The following is a 6,008-nucleotide window of genomic DNA, read 5'->3' as shown; positions in this document are numbered from 1 at the left end:
CTAGGAATGCTGCTTTCCCTTCCATATTACCCATAATGATCAGGACCTGTGGGATTGGGTGGCTCTCATATCGCCTTCAACTGTGAATTTCCCATCTGTGAATCCTTTGGCTGTAAAACAAGTTTATCTCTGTCCTTATTGCAATAATATTGCAGGTGGAATTGAGAACAGTTCGTAATTTACTCTATTATTCGTTTCTGATCAGGATCTGATTTCTCTGCTCTCAAGGTTGACATCAGTCTGTCTCACACATTGTTTCTATCCCTTTAAATGAGAACAGCAGTGAAGGACAGTGTTCCTTTAAACAGCCAGTCTCTCCACATGCTCCAATGGCTCAAATGAGCAACTTAAAGCTGTAGCTATGCTTTCCTGTCTCCAAGGGAATGAGGAGAAGCTGGAAAAGAGGCTGGATCACTGAGAGGAAGTGAATTTCCCAGGCTTTGGAGAAGCAAAGACAAAACTGCAGGACAGAGTCTGAGTGGGACTAAGTTTTTTTTTATTAATCGCAACTTTTGTTTTCTTTTTCGTCCCTCTGACTCCTAGCTCATCCCACAACGCCCAGCTCCAGCTTTCCTTTCAGTTCTCTGAACGTGGAAAACTTGAACAATGCAATGATCTCAGTTATGTGTCCTACTGTCATCATGATGCTGAAAGTACGTCAGCAACATTTTAAACAACTTTGTGCACTTAACCAGCAGAACTGACACCTCCTCCATTACTTACACTTCTTGACCCATGATACCAGCTTCTATGACAGTTATAATTCTTTGACCAATTGGTAAAAGCCAGGTAAGTCAGTTCCAACAACTATTAATAGATCGTATCGAAAGAGGGTGCCCCTCAACAGACATTAATTTCCCAAATGTGTTTTTTTTTCTTTGAAAACACTTGACATGTCTGGCAACCTGGCCATACAGCATACAGTAAATTGACAGTCTCAGTAGCCATTTCCAATCCATGAAGCAGCCAGTAACATACACCAGTGAATTGATTTCTAACAGCAGCATTGCCCTGTCAAGAGAGATTGAGGAGAATGAAGCTGTCTTCTTGAGCGTATCTAAACATGAAACACTTGAAATGAATACAAATTTTAAAGAGCTCAATAGGATCGATACAGGAAGGATGTGCTCCCTGGCTGGTGTGTCTGGAATGAAATAAACACTAACTGTGGTATTTTTAACCAGCGTCCCCTTCAGCTACATCAATGTTGTGTATTTCTGAGCTCATCCAGTTTCACTCTCTTGAGCATTCCCATTGTTAACTGCTGTAATGTTGGGGGTCATGCAAATTCATGAGATCTGGAATTCTATTCCCAAACCTCAACCATCTGTCATTCACTTTTACTCCCTGAGACACTCCTTCAATTTACCCTCTTTACCAAACTTGCCTTCACCTGCTCTGATTTTCCATTATTTGGCTCAGAATTAAGTGACCACAAAACTTTTATAGTGTAAAAGGAGGCGATTTGGCTCCCCAAAGAATCCTCTTCCCTCATGCTTTTCTTTTATCTTTTCCCCATTCTTCCTCTTCCGAGGTTGAAGGGAGGCATGGTGGCAGAGGGGTTAGCACTGCTACCTCACAGCGCCTGCCACCCGGGTTCAATTCCCACCTTGAGCAACTGTCTGTGTGGTGTTTGCACATTCTCCCCATGTCTGCGTAGGTTTTCTCCAACTATCCAAAAATGTGCAGGTTAGGTGAATTGGCCATGCTAAGTTGCCCGAAGTGTTAGGTGTAGGGGAATGGGTCTGGGTGGGTTGCTCTTCGGAGGGTCAGTGTGGACTTGTTGGGCCGAAGGGCCTGTTTCCACACTGTAGGGAATCTAACGTTCACTTCATTGTACCTGGCTCCATTAGCAGTGGATCCCTAATCTCAACCTTTTGCAGAATGAAAATGGTTTGTCTAAATGTCACATGTGCATCGTTGCCAATTACCTTGCATCGGTGCCTCACCATTCTTGATTCTTTCACAAATGTGAACAGTTGGATTATGATTCCTTTTTAGCAGCTTCCCTTCCATCCGGGCTGCAGGTTATGTTTGCAGTCAGGAGGAGTCCATGGACAGTGTACATATTCACTGTGACAGGTTCTAGCCTCTGTGCAGTTCCCTGAATGGTCAGCTTCCCAACATTCAGTGACGTATCAATTAGATTAGATTACATTACAGTGTGGAAACAGGCCCTTCGGCCCAACAAGTCCACACCGACCCGCTGAAGCGCAACCCACCCATACCCCTTACCTAACACTCTGGGCAATTTAGCATGGCCAATTCACCTGACCTGCACATCTTTGGACTGTGGGAGGAAACCGGAGCACCCGGAGGAAACCCACGCAGACACGGGGAGAACGTACAAACTCCACACAGTCAGTCGCCTGAGGCGGGAATTGAACCCGGGTCTCCGGCGCTGTGAGGCAACAGTGCTAACCAGTATCAGTTCCATGTTCCTGATCCTGAGCTGTGCACGGTGGAAGCCACAGGGATGTTGAAGGGTCTTCACTTGGTTAAAGCTAATCTGTAGAACCAGAATGCACAGCGTGAGAGGGGTGGGTTACTGTCTGAAGAATAGTTAGAGGAGAATATGAGAGTCCACTTGGCCCATCAAGTCCACTCTGCCATTTATCAAAGTCATAGCTCACCCAATTGTGGCCTTCCTTTCATTTTCCTGGCAGGATTTGCTTCTACTCTGTCCATTTGTCTGTGTCTGGTTATCCAGCGAGATGAAGTGTGCGGGGACAAGCAGTGGACTTGATACCTGGTTATCCAGCGAGATGAAGTGTGCGGGGACAAGCAGTGGACTTGATACCTTCCAGAACTATTGGACCCTTAGGACACAGGGTGTCTAACAGACATGGAGAAACACATTCTGATTAAATTAGACAGCTTCCCATGTCCCATTCCATTGTTTTGGACTTTGTTGCTGATTTTAGTTTATTTTAAATTTTGGTTTATTTTAAATTGATTGGATTAAAAATTAAGTGTAGAAAACTGCGAAGAAGAAGCCCCTTCAGGTCGCTATACAGAGGCTGTAAGCTCTCCCACTGACTGTATAAAAAGCCAATGGACTGTTCTCAGCCCCTGCCTAGTGCTCTCTCCTTTCACATTAGTGAGGGTGCTGACTGGGTGACAGGTTCCCATCCCTGATGAACATGAGTGAATCCTTTGGTAATTAAACAACAATCTGATAGGTTTTATGGTCACTATTCCTTGCTGACAAACCCGCCAATTACTACATTAATTCACCCTGATTTCACAAGCTGCCTTTCAGTTTATTCTTTATCTCAAACATTGAAAAAAAATATGTCAATTCTAAAGTGTTTTATAAAATGGGGACATGCAGTTAAGAGACAGATCAAACATCACCCCAAGATTAATATAAAATGAATAGTTCTAGCTTTTAGAACATTTAGAGTGAGGAGAAACTACTTATTCTGTGTGGTCTGAGCTTCACGTTAACATGTGCCTTTTTGAAACTATACCAATGTTACATGGACAAGAAACTGTAGATATGGCAGGGAGACTGTGGGAAGGCTTTCAATTACCCATCCAATCTGTAAACACATTGGTACAGTCAGATCAGGGAGAAACGTTCATCTGGTCGAAATGAGGGAAAGCATTCATAAAGTCCTCTCACCTCCTGGCTCAGCTGTGTCTTCACTCTATTCTGCTGTTGTGTGTGTGACAAGGAATTTATTCAGACCTCCAACCTGCTGACACACCAGTGAGCCCACACTGGGGAGAGACTGTTCCCCTGCTCTGTGTGTGACAAGGAATTCATTCAGACATCCCACCAGCTGACACACCAATGAGAGCACACTGAGGAGAGCCTGTTCCCCTTCTCTGAATGGGACGAGGAGCTCATTCCGACACCCCACCTACTGACACACCAGTGAGTCAACACGGGGGAGAGACTTGTTCCCCTGCTCTGTGTGTGACAAGGAATTCATTCAGACATCCCACCTGCTGACACACCAATGAGAGCACACTGAGGAGAGACTGTTCCCCTGCTCTGAATGGGACGAGGAGTTCGTTCCGAAACCCCACCTACTGACACACCAGTGAGTCAACACTGGGGAGAGACTGTTCCCCTGCTCTGTGTGTGACAAGGAATTCATTCAGATCTCCCACCTGCTGACACACTAGTAGGTCCACATTGGTGAGAGACTGTTCTCCTGCTCTGAATGTGGGAAGAAATGCACTGTCATTCAGGTGAATTAATTACCAGCGAGTTCCCACGGAATGACAATGATTGGATTTTTGATTTTGTTTGTTCACAGGATCATCGCATTCCTTTCTGGGGCAGCATTTATCAACCATTCAAACTATCCAGAGGATATTGAATAATCAACCACATTGTCATGTCTCAGTATTCACATATCGGCCCGACCAGGTGAAGATTGCAGCTTCCCTTCATGAAAGGGTATGAGTGAACCAAATGGGAATTCAAACCAATTGACAGGATACCATGAGGTGAACCTTTTTTAAACTCCAGAATTATATTACATGCGAATTTCACTATTTGCAAACTACTGTCAGTTGGAGTTCCTTAACCACACAATTTTACCGGGACAGCAAAGTTTTATTTCAGGCAAAGTTGCATTATTGTTTAAGCAACTTATACTGTTAATAAGGTATAACAGGATACCTGATTCATTATGTTTAAATATTGTGTGCGTGTTTTTACACTGATTATGGAGCACATGATTACCTGGAACAGTTGATCAAATGGCACACTCTTGGTCTCGATAGGTGCAGGTTAATAAAGGTTTTGTTACTATGTATGGTTAGCATGCAGTTTTGTTGATCAGCTCTTACACCAGTAGTTAACTATCCAGATTCTATGTCACATAGCCATGAGACAAGAGGATTCAAATAATTGATTGACACAGGAACAAACCGGCCTGAGAAGCAGAAGATTGGAGAGAAATAGATTGGAGAACAGGAGGCTGACCTGCAACCATAACAAGACTGCCCCATTATTCGCCAACAGCCAGTTTGTCTTCTGTATCAGTGAACCATTTCCAACTGTCACAATGGGATACTTTCTTCATATATCATTCATTTCTTCATTAGTTAAACTCGATAAATTCTTTGGAAATTGCGATAAATTGCCAACTGCATCTCGTCAGTAATTTTAATCATGAACCACCTAAAATCAACAAACTCCATATCCCGAAAAATAGTTTGAGGTTGTGGATTAACCACACATTAGGAAGGATGGCAGGGTACCTGAGAGGTCGCAGATCACCCACACATTGGGAAGGATGGCAGGGTCCCTGAGAGGGGCAGATCACCCACACAATGGGAAGGATGGCAGGGTCCCTGAGAAGGGGACCGATCACCAAAACATAGGGAAGGATGGCAGGGTCCCTGAGAGGGGGCAGACCACCCACACAATTGGAAGGATGGCAGGGTCCATGAGAGGGGGCAGATCACCCACACATTGGGAAGGATGGCAGGGTTCCTGAGAGGGGACAGACCACCCTCACATTGGGATGGATGGCAGGGTTACTGAGAGGGGGCAGATCACCCATACATTGGAAAGGATCGCAGGTCCCTGAGAGGGACAGATCATCCACGCATTGAGAAGTATGGCAGTATCCCTGAGGTGAGGACAGATCACCCACATATTGGGAAGGATGGCAGGGTCACTGAGAGGGGGGACAGATCACCCAAACATTGGGAAGGATAGCAGGGTCTCTGAGAGGGGGACAGATCACCCTGACATTGGGAAGGATGGCAGGGTCACTGAGAGGGAGACAGATCACCCATACATTGGAAAGGATGGCAGTGCCCCTGAGAGGGGCTGATTACACACACATTGGAAAGGATGGCAGGTTCCCTGACAGGGGGTAGATCACCCATACATTTCGAAGGTTGGCAGGTTCCCTGAGAGGGTACAGATCACCGATGCGTTATGAAGGAAGGCAGGGTCACTGAGTGGGGGCAAATCACCCACACATTGTGAAGGATGGCGGTGTCCCTGAGAGGAGACAGATCACCCACACATTGGG

The 6,008-nt window shown here is 45.3% G+C and overlaps 1 long non-coding RNA gene across 1 annotated transcript; it reads left to right on the top strand.

Annotated features, from left to right (window-relative positions):
- Window positions 1–538: 538 nt before the first annotated feature.
- LOC148146465 (uncharacterized) lies at window positions 539–4,773 on the top strand. Its single transcript, XR_015760835.1, has 2 exons — window positions 539–653; window positions 4,272–4,773. It is a non-coding gene; the product is annotated as an uncharacterized LOC148146465 (long non-coding RNA).
- The last annotated feature ends 1,235 nt before the right edge of the window (window positions 4,774–6,008 follow it).

Source organism: Chiloscyllium plagiosum, unplaced genomic scaffold, assembly GCF_037043375.1.
Source record: "Chiloscyllium plagiosum isolate Xiang-an unplaced genomic scaffold, Cpla_swu_hap1 HiC_scaffold_21, whole genome shotgun sequence".
Lineage (NCBI taxonomy): Eukaryota > Metazoa > Chordata > Chondrichthyes > Orectolobiformes > Hemiscylliidae > Chiloscyllium > Chiloscyllium plagiosum.
Note: the sequence above shows the minus strand (reverse complement) of the source record. Positions and strands in the feature narration are given on the sequence as shown.